This window comes from Triturus cristatus, chromosome 10 (genome assembly GCF_964204655.1).
Source record: "Triturus cristatus chromosome 10, aTriCri1.1, whole genome shotgun sequence".
In the NCBI taxonomy this organism is placed as follows: Eukaryota; Metazoa; Chordata; class Amphibia; order Caudata; family Salamandridae; genus Triturus; species Triturus cristatus.
The window spans coordinates 951,303,690-951,316,889 of NC_140593.1; the positions used below are offsets into that span (position 1 = coordinate 951,303,690).

The following is a 13,200-nucleotide window of genomic DNA, read 5'->3' on the forward strand; positions in this document are numbered from 1 at the left end:
GTGCAGCCCACACGCGTCCCGCGCTACAGGAGGTGGTTGGGCGCTATAATGCGCGTGGTGCGGGGTAATCCAGATTAGCCCCTCCTCCTCAGGAATTCTGGGACAAATAGCTTCCCGGCTACAGCAAACAACACCAGTATGGCTTCCTGATTATCCTGCGATGCAGGAGAAGGTTGGCCACTATAAAACACGATGGGAAATCAGGATCAGCCCCTCCTCCTCAGGGTCAGGAATTCTGGGACAAAGAGTCCCAGGCCACAGCAAAAGGCACCAGCACGGTTCCCTGAACATTCAATTCAAGCATAGGCAGCTGACTAAAAAACACAAAATGGTCACAGCTGCTTCAGGGCAAGCACTTTTTTGTGGAAGCACACAACTTCTGCCCAATCAAAACATGTACTTCTGTGTCCCAACGTGTGAGTAGAACCAAAGGCCCGCTCTAGTGAAGCTCATTTAATTGTCTGGCGACTCCTAACCTCTCAAGCCAGACCACAGCAACATGATAAAATAATGAAGTATCACTATCACAAAATGTGCCACATTACGCTGCATAATTAGTCATTTCTTGCAGCGTAATTTGGTTCTTCATACCTCATAATTTTGTCCTCCCCTCCCTCTTAGTTCCACTGGCCCTGGTTATAAATCACTGCAACTTGCAATTTGTCCCGTTTTGTACAGCTCAATAATCCGAATAAAAGTCACCACAAGATGGCGATAACTCCAGAAAGGCTAAGGAGTCCCAGTGACCAGATATGGATAGATCCTTGAGAAAAAGTTGAAAACACAGCTCCAGGCTAGGGACGAGCCTTGGGAAGCCTGCAATGGTATATGAAGCGCGTGCCTCTGGACGAGGAGGCTTCACCACCCCGGGCTAGACGGTTGTGTGCTATTTTCCTGGCTGCACAAAACCAGTTTCAAATCAGCAGACGATCATGTGCGGTCTTTGCTACGACGGTTCTTCCCAAAAGACGGCGTCTCTGCATTCCAGCAGCTGCGGCGGAAGAGAATTCCTGCTCCGCGCGCGACTTTCCATAACTATGACCCCGACTGGGGAAACGTCCTGAGGATGGGTCGTAAAATGGTCTCCCGTGACGGTTCGAATCTATCAGCGTGGTCTTCGTCTAAGTAAGTCTAACGTGGAGGTTGCAGAAGGCACGTTTTTTTGCGGCTCTTATTGCTGTCTGTAACTGTGCGCGAGCCGCTTGTCGCTTCAGCCGAGTGGGGGCGGGGAGGGGCGAGGGTGTAACACCCCCAGAAATAATCATGTCGAAGTTCAGAAGGGGAGTGGGCAATGAAGATGCATATTGTAATTGTATTTATATAGCGTTCGCTACCCCTGGCGAGGCGTCAAAGCGTTTTTCGAAGAGTAGCGCGCCACTCGTGCATTTTGTTAGTCTCCTGTCACATTTGCTGCGCATTCAAAGAGAAATGTCAAATACCAGGCTGTCTTCTGACAAGTGGGTGCTTATTTAGACCCTTGAGTGTACTTCAATTCCTGTGACTGCAAAGTGAGAAGATTTTGTAAAAGTGATCTAGGCGACAATCCCGCTGGGGTACAGGGAGTAAAAGGAAAGCATGTCAGTTTGTTTAACACATATCAAAATGTAAATATTGGGAAATAAACTATACACATATTTCAAATTATATCAGCAGAACGGAAAGCACAAATGAAGCTCTTTTTTTAAATTCTGAAGTGTGATGGCACAAAGATTTTTATAGGGGTAAAAGAAATCAAGATACTACTTGGTGATGCACAAGTGATAAATATTCACTGATACCCGATTACCACATACATTTGTTTTTGTGTTATATCATTTTACCAGTAGAACTGCATCTCTATGTAAATTAAAGTGGTCATTTCAATGGAAAATGTGCTCTTTGTAAATTATAGTGAGCTAACGCACCAGTGCTCCAAAATGCACCACCAGCTACATACCACACCATTACCGCTCTCCTGCTGAATGGGCATGGCACATTTGGTACACTTGTGCTTTTTGTATGAAGCATGGACCTTTTACAATCCCTATGACTTCATTTATATAACATTAATAGCAGTACCCTCACTCTAAAAAGTTTCCAGCACCACTGACTTACTGGGTCTGAATGGCTAAGAATAAGTTTTCACTTTCCCAAAGCGGTAGATACATTATATCTCAAGGAAACCAGTGCTTAATTTGTGTTTCTTAAAAAGTGCAGGGGACCGAAGTTTTTCTTAGGAGTCTGCCGAGGCGTTGTTGTAGGGCCGAACTGACCGTTGCTGGCACCGGGCGTTTTCCTGGTGGGCCGGAAGGGTGGGGAATGGTTTTGAAGAGGTGGGGGCCAGTATAGCAGCAGACTGCAATATTGGCCCCTTGTAACAGAAGCGGCAGCAGTGGTGCTAAAGTCGCAGCACTGCTTCTCCCTGGCTGCTGTCCCTTCAATAAAAAAAGCCCACTGGGGCGGCCGGAGCTTCACCTTTTGTGCCGTAAAGGCCTGGAATGAGCTTCCATTTCATTTGAGAAATGCCAATAATCTGCTAAATTTTAGAAAGGATTTAAAGACCTGGCTTTTTGATAAATAACCTGCCTTGCCCTGGCCTTGCCTAAAGAGAAGTAACTAGCGCCAAGACACCTTTGGGTAATCGTGCTCTTTAGAAATCGCCTTAACATAACATAACATACATTAGAGGTCATGGGGAGTGCTGCAAAGACAGGGTAGAGTCACGCGGGCCAAAGTCAGGAGACAGCATGACAGTCAATGTATACCTTTCTGTTTTTTTAACACTATCCCAACAGATTAGCCACAAAGGACAACTGGTATAGTAAATTTGTTCTTGCTTACGTAGTGTCTCTGGTCGGTTAAGGCACCTGCGGAAAAGATCTTTTTGTACCCAGCAATTTCCAGGGTACAACATCATAAAATAAATCTGGTGCTTAATGTAGTTGGTGAAATCTCTGCAGTCTTGGTCAGCTGTTTGACCCAGCATTGAGGGTTAATGTGCCCTCTGCAAAGCACAACTTGTAACATGCATGTCATAATTTTAGGTATTGTATATTGACAACTCAGTAGGTTGCTGCTTTTGCTGTTGAGAATCTTGTATTACTTGCAGATCTCAAGTTATAATCTTTGTCATGTAGCTCAGTGAGCTAGGAAACAGTATCAACGAGCTGGGTGAAAACTGCAAAACATATGTTAAGTAGCTTGAGTTTTTTCAACCTTTTGTTGTTTTAAGTTTGCTAAACTGGGTTCCTTTGGTTAGTAATAAAGACCTTTCAGTAAGTGCTTTATTAATTAATTATTAATGTAAGTACCTATAGAGACAGAAATATCTGGCCTTATTGTAGAGTCATAACACAGTCCCCTGTGGTGCAGGGGGGGGCCACAACCCTTCAGGGGGCCCTCCAATACTCGAGGGCCCCCCTTTCAGCCCAAGGCTAATAAATATATGTGAAACATGTTAGACTCATCCGCCCCTCATCATATTCTGCAGGGGGAGCCCCATCATTTTGCATTGCGTCACTTCCTTCTTGAAGTGCATGCATATCTCTTACATACGAAGCTTGAAAAGCTGAAAAACTGTCTCCAGTCATAGTTTATTTTATGGGTTCCGGTGTAGCGCCCCTACTCGCCGAAAAAGCGCTTTGACGCCTAGTATGGGGTAGTAAGCGCTATGTAAATGCTATTACAATACAATACAAGTACTTATGAAGTGACAAGGTGAATGCCTTTGATGGCAGCCGATACATGGTATTAAATGAAACTCGAACAAAAGGAGTACTGAAGGCCCTTACAGTGAGGCATTTGTGTTGTGCCAGCCTGGAACCAAAAACAGGAGGTGTCCTTCAGCCCCTGCAGGCTCTTTGCTCTAAACGCAAACCAGGGAAGTGCCGGCGGTGTTGACTTTGTCCCAACGTCGGCAAACTGCACTGGGGCAAAGGCAGCACGTTTCACGGAGGCCGGCCCAGATTTTGCTCAATAATAGCTGCCAGATCCGAGATGACCCCCTCATTTCCAAGGATGAATACAGTGTCCACAAATGAGTGCATCCGCCTACGACCTGCTCAACTAAAGCACTAACTGGAAAGTTGTGCTGCAGTGTTTCTTTTTGCACTTTTGCTGTGGCGTTACATGTCTTAGTATGCTGAGAGTATTTTTTGAAGAATTTGACAGTTTGTTATTTGTGTTTCCCTGGGTGTTCTCTTCAGGGTATGACTGTGTTTCGAACACTGATACAAATATGAAAACCGGCGACCTTTCTACAAGAATGTGCTTTAACTTTGTAAGTGACTATGTGAACGTGCAATACCAGAGAATATCTTGCACACTTGTCTTTGAATGTCACGTCACCAGGACATTTTGCATGAGTTGGACTGTTCCGTGTGGAAATGGGGACATTTTCCCACTAAGCCCCTGCCTCTGAAAGCTGCTAATGCCCAGAAAGGGTCAATCTCAAGCCCCTCTCTTGTGTATTTTACTTTGATGGTGTAGTAGTTCATGCCTCTGCTTGCAGAGAAGGCCTCGGTGGCTTTCTTGGCCTGGGGAGGTATTCCGCCTTTTGCCTCTCCATCAGAGGTGAGAACTTCCCAACTTGCCATTTGTGGACAAGGATCCACCCAAGAAAAAACATATGTTTCCTCATTAGAAATCTGTAGGTAAGTTGCGCTCACAAATATCTTATCTCTGAGACCTCCCAGGCTCCTGGGTGAGCTGGACGTAGAAGTCTCAGGCGATTGAAGGTAAGCTTGATAAAAAAGACGAATGAATGAGTGAATGTAAGATGTGACCTGATCTTGACTCATAGGGTGGCAGCTGAGGTCTTAGAGATACGACGAAACTTGAACGTTTAAACAATAAGATGATATGTGAGATGTCTTGGTAAGAGGGGTGTTGTGGGTTCTAAGGACCAAAGGAAGGCAACTCGGTAAAAGCAAGGTCTTAACAGTAAGATGGGAGGAAAGGTGCAAAAATATGATGGGATGGGTTCTTAAGATATGGCAGCATATGAGGCACTAAAGATAAGATGGGAGGTGAGATCAGAAAGATAGGATGAGGGGCTACAGCTAATGAGGAAAAGCCCTGATGTTCGAATGAAAGGCGGGCAGTAAAGATGATAAAAGTGGTAACTCCTAAAGAGATGATGGCAAGCCAGATGTTCAAAAGAGGATGCGAGCTGAAGCACTAAAAACAGGTTGGAAGTTAGTCAAGGTCATAAACATAGGATGGGTGGTGAGGGCTTAAAGGTAAAGTGGGAGGTGATGGACTAATGACGACATAAGGTTCTTATGGGGTGATTGTGAGGAGAGCTGTGTTCAATTTGTAAAAAACAAAGTGCCAGGGCCCTCGTCAGGAGGCCACTGCAGCTTGCACCACCCATCGCCACTGCCAGCGCTGCCAATGACAGCGCCAACACAACTACTAAAAATCAGATTCCTCCAAGTGTGACAATTCAGACTATTCCAAGCCCCCAAAACTATAAGAATAGCTGACAAATTGATGATACTAACTTTCAATGATTATTCCATGCAAGTGTCAACTCCGGGCCACAACATATAGAATTTTAAATAGGTAGGTATCAATTATATGGTTGTTTTCTCCCTTAGAATTTTAAGTTACTTCATAGACAACGGGAATAAGACTCAAGTGGCCTAGGATGTGACTTCAAATGAGGAGACTGAAAACTCCCCATAGTTGATTGGATCATTACTAACCCATGTTGCATATTAGAATAATATTTTATAAAATATCGCCAGATGAAAATATTGTACCTTGTACCGTGCACAAAAATACCACCCCATAGGGTGTAGTTTTTCCATTATTAACTCCAATGGAGCGATATTTCTGCATATTATATATAAAACGCAATATCTCTGTCAGGTGATATTTTGCCATAGCAAACACAAAGAGATGATGGTCGGAGCGCTGAAACTTTCCAGACACTCACCCCTAGTCACTATTAGATCTGGGTTGAATCCATCATCGTTCTTTAGCTCACTTCGCCACCCCATTTCAGACCCAGCCATATGCAAATCATTCTTGACCCTGTGCCTCATGGGAACAGTCCAGCTTGAACTGCCAAGCAAGGTCTTCCCTGGAGTGGAAACAAGAATCCTGGGACCGGTTTCGGAGTAACACCCCTCATCAGCCAGGCTAGCTTGAATCCGGTGGCAAAGTGAACAAGGGACGCATGTCTGGGCATTCCCTACCAACTTAGGGTGGACAAAGCAATAACAAGGAGATGATGGACGGAGAGCTGAAACTTTTCAGACACTCATCCCAATCACTATTAGATCTGGGTTGAATCCATCATCGTTTAGGATGCTTGTTTCCTGGTTTGGAAGTTCGGGCTGGACTGTTCCCATGAGGTACAGGGTCAAGACTGATTTGTATATAGCTGGGTCTGAACTGGGGTGGCGAAGTGAGCTAAAGAACGATGTTGGATTCAACACAGAGCTGTGACTGGGGGTGAGTGTCTGAAAAGTTTCAGCGCTCCGTCTTATCATCTCGTGTTTGCAATATTTTCCCATACCCATTTACAATTGTATGTTTTGTATGGACCCCTGTGAGCTCTGCCTCCCTAAGCTGATCCTGTGCATTAGTTGTGCTGGGGAGTGGAGTCACAGGGAATCAATGCACAAAAAACTCTTCCTCACCCCCAACTGCCTCAGGCTGTCTTTCTTTATCGGGCTTACTCCCCTTTTATCCCTATTGCAACAAATATATATAAAAAAAAGCAATACATGGCATCTTTCCACCCTTCCTCACCTCCTTCAATAATAGCTAGGGTTACTACATTTCCTACAGAAAAATGCCTGCCATTTGTAAACGTTTTAAGATTTTTCAAAGACCCAGGCATGATACTTAATTCGGACTTATAAAATCGTCTGTATTTATTTTTAACATGGCTTTGCTGTTTTAGTGTCACTAGCATTCGTGGGTCATTAAAGCAGCTCTAGAACACGTTTTAAAGCACTTTCTGCTTGTATTTGCTCTTTTAAGTACTGATAAGAGTATAGAAAGACTGGCTTTCGGTGATTTTCCTACTTTTAGTATCAGCCGGGACATTGAAATGCTGGTCATGCTGGTAAAAACTCAGCCAGGTGGTCACCCTAGTAACCTCCCTAAAGCCCTGCCACCCTCTGCCACAACTCGCTGGACCTTCACTCTACCTCACATGCCAGGCTGTGCTCCCCATTGTCAATGAGAGAGGGGAGAGCATAGTGTGCAAGCCTCATGCGCAAAGCGCTGACAGGGGTGGTGAAGGCTTGCAACACTACAGCATCATACACTGAGCCTCAACACTCTTGCGGCTGTGGGGAGCAGGCCCGATTCCAGCAGGGGAGCCGGGTGATCCAGGCCCACCCAAACATGACCTTTGCCCCTTCCCTACGTGCGTAACGAAACTTGAGGGGGTCCCCGCTCCGGATTTAATCCAGAGCTCTCAGGCCAGAGTACTGTGTTGAGGGGGCACCCTGCAGTTCGGGGGGCATCCCCACACGGCGGGGGCCTGTGTTATGGCCACTGGCTCTCATAGTCACGGCAGAAGAGGCCATAATGAATGCACCTGTTAAGTGCTTCATCCATGTTGATGGCCGAACGTTATGATGTTTTTTCAGTTTGTTTACTTTAACTATCAGTCAGTGGTCATTAAATATCCTCTAGAACACATTTAAAAATGCATTGTTTTTATAACTAGTGTTTTAAGTATGTAATGACCTGGGAAAAAATACTGACATTAGGCGATTTTCCCTATTTTTGGGATGCCTACGATGCAGCAGGTGCAGTGGCACCAGGGACCATGGCTGTGAGAGGCCTCCTGCACCTCAGTTATGGCTGTTTCTGCGTGGGGTTCTGAGAGTGTTTATGTTGTTTAGTGTGTGTACAATGCGCACAGTAATATACTATAGAATGGGGCATGCATTATACTGATCAGATAGTGACAGTGCATGCCGTATTCGATGAGCAGCCTCAAGGGAATCATCAATGCTTGCCCATTACCTAAGAAGTAGTGCCTGATTTAGAGTTCAGCGGATGGGTTACTCCTTCACAAACATGAAGGATATCCCGACCTCCGTATTACAATTGCCACTGGATATAATGCACTTGCAATACAATGGATGTGGTATCCGTCACATTTGCGACAGAGTAACCTGTCCACCGAAGAGTGGGGGGTAGTAAACTACGGCGCACGGCCGCACGGAGATAAGCAACTAAATAAATAAATAAAACAAATTATATTGCGCGCGCTGCAACGCCATCAGCGATGCAGCGCGCGCAATGTAATTCGTTTTATTTATTTATTTAGTTACTTATATCCATGCGGCCATATGCTGTAGTTTACTACCCACTACCCTGCCCCTTCCCCACCCCGCCCGCACCACTCTCTCGAGGAGCCGCTATTGCCGAACTCTAAATCAGGCCTTTAATGTGGAGTTGCGATGCCTACTAGAGCTTATTTGTCTGTCTGTTCTCTGCCAGGTGCTTCCGTAAAGTAAATAACTATGCTATCTCAAGTAAGATATTGTGCCTGGCTAAATTTATTCTAAACAGTAGGGTAGGGTGAAAAATGTGAGCATTTCATATTCTGATGTCTTGGTACAGTACATTGCACATTCCCAGGTTTGAGTCAGGGCCACTGAAAATATACAATTTTGCGGCTTTGTTGTTTTCCATATAATTATGGACTTGCTCTATTTGTCATATTATCAATCTTCTGCTGCATAATTGCAGATTTATAAAAAAAAAACTATTACAGCTCAAACGGATGAAAGTTACTAAAAAGGTTGCAACGTGTGTTGCCATGCAGTTGAAGGCCCTTCACAAAGGTTGTCTGGTCACTTTTTGGTTGTTTATTGCTATACTTGGGTGTTAAACTTGTACTTATGAGGTGCAACCTATGCCAGGACAGTACTATCAAGTATAAAAGCAAATGACAAAATAATTAAGTAATACTATAGTAAAATGTGTCATATTACGCTGCATAACTGGCATTTTTTTGCCACATAATATGGTCATCCCTCGCCACATAATTTCAGTGGCCCTGGTTATAGTGATCTTGCTCTTTGTCTATTCACATCTACTAACAATGGGACTGATCATAAATGTAATGCTAATTATCCAAACTTACCTCAGCACTAAATAATTCATTTCACAGGCATTTTTAGGTCTTGCTTAGACAGCTCTTGCTCTGTCTCTTCGAAGGATGTTGTATTCTGAATATGGGTTTTAAGCTCTGTTCATTTTCCGCCCATGTATTTTACTGGCTCTTTTGACTGTCTTTTGGAAATGGTTTTGTTTCATTTGTTAATTTGTTTAGTAGTCCCTCCATAGTACCTCCTTTTCTCCTGTTGTAACCTCCCATGAGGACTGCCCCTGTTACATGTGTTGTTACTCAGTATGATTTATTTACTGTTTGTTAGCACTATGTTATTAATCACTTTCTCCTGGCTACTGTTGCAGGCACAAAAGGCTCTCTGCTTTTGTCCAACAGAGTCCACGTGTTTTCGTGGCTCCCGATCAAGAACTTTAGCTTTTAATGACAATCCCTCCCCGCTCCACGGCCGGCCGCCTCGCTTTATGCTTCATCAGAATTTTTTTAATTAGTTATAAATGTAAATGTCCAGTATTTGAAAAGAGCGAACAATTACCCAAAGGTGTCAAGGCGCTGGGGGCCGCCTGGAAGATTAAGCGAGCTATTGCCCAGAGTCACATGGTGCTGGGCTGATCTGCTTCCGGCACCGGGGATCGAACCATGAGTCCCCGGGTTTCGGAGTTCATCGCCCTGGCCGCTGCGCCACACCTCTTGCTTTAGCTTTAAGCATGCCAACACCCTTACCCCTCCCACAAAACTATGTGCCCGCCCTAGGACCCCTCCGAGATTGCTTCTGGTTTTTTTTTTGTTTAATTAAAATTAACGCTTCTCAATGGTTTATAATAGGTGCATTGTAGCACTCCGGTGTTCTGTGAAAAGTAGCCAGGGGCGTCACAACAGACACACTTGGTCAGGTAAACAAACCAAATCTGCTGTAACGGACCAACATTTACTGTGTTGTGAAAACCACCCGCTGGTAGCCCTGGCACACTACTTAAGTACGCTACACTACACAAACTTACATACATCTTTTGAATAAAACAAAGTATTTCCTACTCTCAACAAGCACAATTTGCCTGATTCACTGCACATGTGTGAATCCCAGTTGTGATGTTACTGCACATAAAGCATTGCAGGCATTGTTTTCTGGAAGTTCCTGGTGCAAAATCTGATTGCTGTTGGTGCCGGGCAGGTTAGTGCTCGGAGTGTTATGTGATGTGCTCACCAATTGCACAAACTCCCATATGCAGGCTTTCGCTAGCACTTTTTGTTTTGTGGAAAATCTGCACCTTTTAACTTTTCTACTTATTCACACCGCTCAAATTACTTTCATATTTCACTATACTAATTCAACACTAATAATTTAATGGGTTCCGGAGTAGCGTGCTACTCGCAGAAAAAAGCGCTTCAACACCTCATTAGGGGTAGCAAGCACTATATAAATGCAAACCTTTTTTTCACCCTTCTATCCCTCCGCTATCCTTCTCAATCCAAATAACTGACTAATATCCACCACTCAAATTACTTTCATATTTCACTATACTAATTCACCACTAATCCTTTATGGGTTCCGGAGTAGCGTGCTACTCACCGAAAAAGCTCTTCAACTCCCCATCAGGGGTAACAAGTGATATATAAAAGTAAACCTTTTTCCCTCTTCTATCCCTCCGCTATCCTTCTCAATCCAAATAACTGATTAATATCCACCACTCAAATTACTTTCATATTTCACTGTACTAATTCACCACTAATCCTTATGGGCTCCGGAGTAGCGTGTTACTCGCCAAGAAAATGCTCCAACACCCCATTAGGGGTAACAAGCGCTATATAAATGCAAACCTTTTTTCCTCTTCTATCCCTCCGCTATCCTTCTCATTCTAAATAACTGACTAACCTATCCACCATTCAAATTACTTTAATATTTCACTATACTAATTCAACACTAATCCTTTATGGTTCCCAGAGTAGCGTGCTACTCACTTAAAAAAGTGCTTCAACACCCCATCAGGGGTAACAAGCGCTATATAAATGCAAACCTTTTTTTCCTCTTCTATCCCTCCGCTATCCTTCTCAATCCAAATAACTGACTAATATCCACCACTCAAATTACTATCATATTTGACTATACCTATTCACCACTAATCCTTTATAGTTCCCAGATTAGCGTGCTACTCACTTAAAAAAGTGCTTCAACACCCCATCAGGGGTAACAAGCGCTATATAAATGCAAAACTTTTTCCCTCTTCTATCCCTCCGCTATCCTTCTGAATCCAAATAACTGACTAACCTATCCACCATTCAAATTACTTTAATATTTCACTATACTAATTCAAAACTAATCTTTTATGGGTTCCGGAGTAGCGTGCTACTCGCCGAAAAAGCGCTTGGATGCCTTGTCACGGGTAGTAAGCCCTATATAAGTGCAATTACAATACAATACAATACAGTTGTAGCTTTGCCTTTAGACTGTATGCTCCATTAATTCTCTGCCTGCCTTCTGCCTTTCAGCCCATGTTTCATGGCGGAAAAGGGAAGCACATAGGTCTTTTTGAGGAGCCTTATCACGCAGCTCTTGTCTGATAAATTTGTGTTACATTGAGCTAGGGGCCTGGGAGAAGGAATGAGCCCGGACATGTTCTGTTGTTTTTATTTTACACTAAGATCACTTCCAGGCCTCACATGCTCTCAGGGACACCATGATGCCTATTAACAGTCTTATCCAGACAGGAACCTTGTCACGTGAATCGGCGCAGCACTTTTTCACTCAGCAGTAAGTGGAACTTGTTGTTAAAGTTGGCAGGTCTGGTATTATGGACTGCAGGTTCACGCCTGAACAAGGTCTGCATGGGTATACAGGGAGCGATCTCAGAGAGGCACTATCAAGATGGCTTGTATGGTTAGCTCTTTGTGCCACTGGGCGTGCTCCAATGGGATGAGACCTAACCAAGATGGCTTCTTGGTTCACATTTCTTTGCGTGATATCAAAAACGTAGAGCTGCAGTAGTGTTAGGTTCGGCATCAAATAAAAATGCAGCAGTATTAGAAAACAGAGCGGAACTTCTACTGCTGGCCCTCTTTGTGGCAAGTTATATAAATAGGGTTAACACATGCTTGCTAATGTATGCTTATTGACCAACATCATTGTAGAGCTTCAGTTCCTACCGTGCATTGCAGGCGGGGTGGACACTTTTACACTTGTTTCTTAACTCCAATACTACTAGTGGGTTACACATCTCAGCATAAATGTTACTGCTGCCATGTCAAGTAAGTGGTCTTAGTGAGAGTGTGTGCATGTGAATAGGTACTGTAAAAATATTCTCCAGTTTTCGCTCTTGGAAAGAGCATGTGTGAAGAACGCTATTTGTGCGTCGCTGCATAACCAAATCCAGCTACAAAGTGTTAATTCCGCAAACTATTGGCATTCACACACTAGTAAGAAGAAACATTTTAGCAGAACAATTTTCCCTATGTGACAAACCCTGCATATATACTTCTTAAAAGTAGATTTTATTTAAAATATCATTGACTTATTGTAAAGCCATATGAGCATTTGCTTTACTTTTCATCAAAATAATTCAGCACACATCTTGACTTTTGCGCATCTTTTTGTACGATCTCCAGAATTCTGAGAAGACTGTTAACTTGCCGAACTATGTTGTAGGACAATGCTATACAGACAGAAAGGAACTTTGCTGTACAGTTCTTGCAGAAAAGCAGCTCTTTGGATCGTGTTGTTTTTACAAATAAATATATTCTACATGGGTCACACATATTTGTTACCAGATAGAGTTTTTCTCCTTGCCTCTCAAACCTTCCTATGGAAGCAGTCTCCTTTTCAACCTCCACCAACCCCTACCAATTTGAGTGTGTCCTCTTGACCCATAACCTGGGATATTTTTAAGGCTCTCCAACCCGTGCTCTGAGTCCGCTTGTGAAAAATGAAAGATTTGGACAATCAGGTATGTTAACTTAAACTGATACATTTAAAAACAAAAATGTCTACTGACTCACCCCCTTTCATCTCCATCTCACTGACCCCTGTCATCCCACACACTTCCTGTCTCCACTCACACATACTAAGCACAGTTTCTTTCCCGTGCCTTTTCAAAGTTTCCGTCCCTCAATCCCACGCT

At 43.7% G+C, this 13,200-nt stretch overlaps 1 protein-coding gene across 1 annotated transcript in view; it reads left to right on the forward strand.

Moving 5' to 3' along the window:
- Window positions 1-782: 782 nt before the first annotated feature.
- LOC146796295 (gap junction gamma-1 protein-like) overlaps window positions 783-13,200 on the forward strand; it is a 205,883-nt gene continuing 193,465 nt past the window's right edge. Inside the window, exon 1 of the mRNA XM_085628805.1 lies at window positions 783-1,125. The gene's annotated coding sequence lies outside the window, so the exon portion shown is untranslated. The remainder of the gene's footprint in view (window positions 1,126-13,200) is intronic.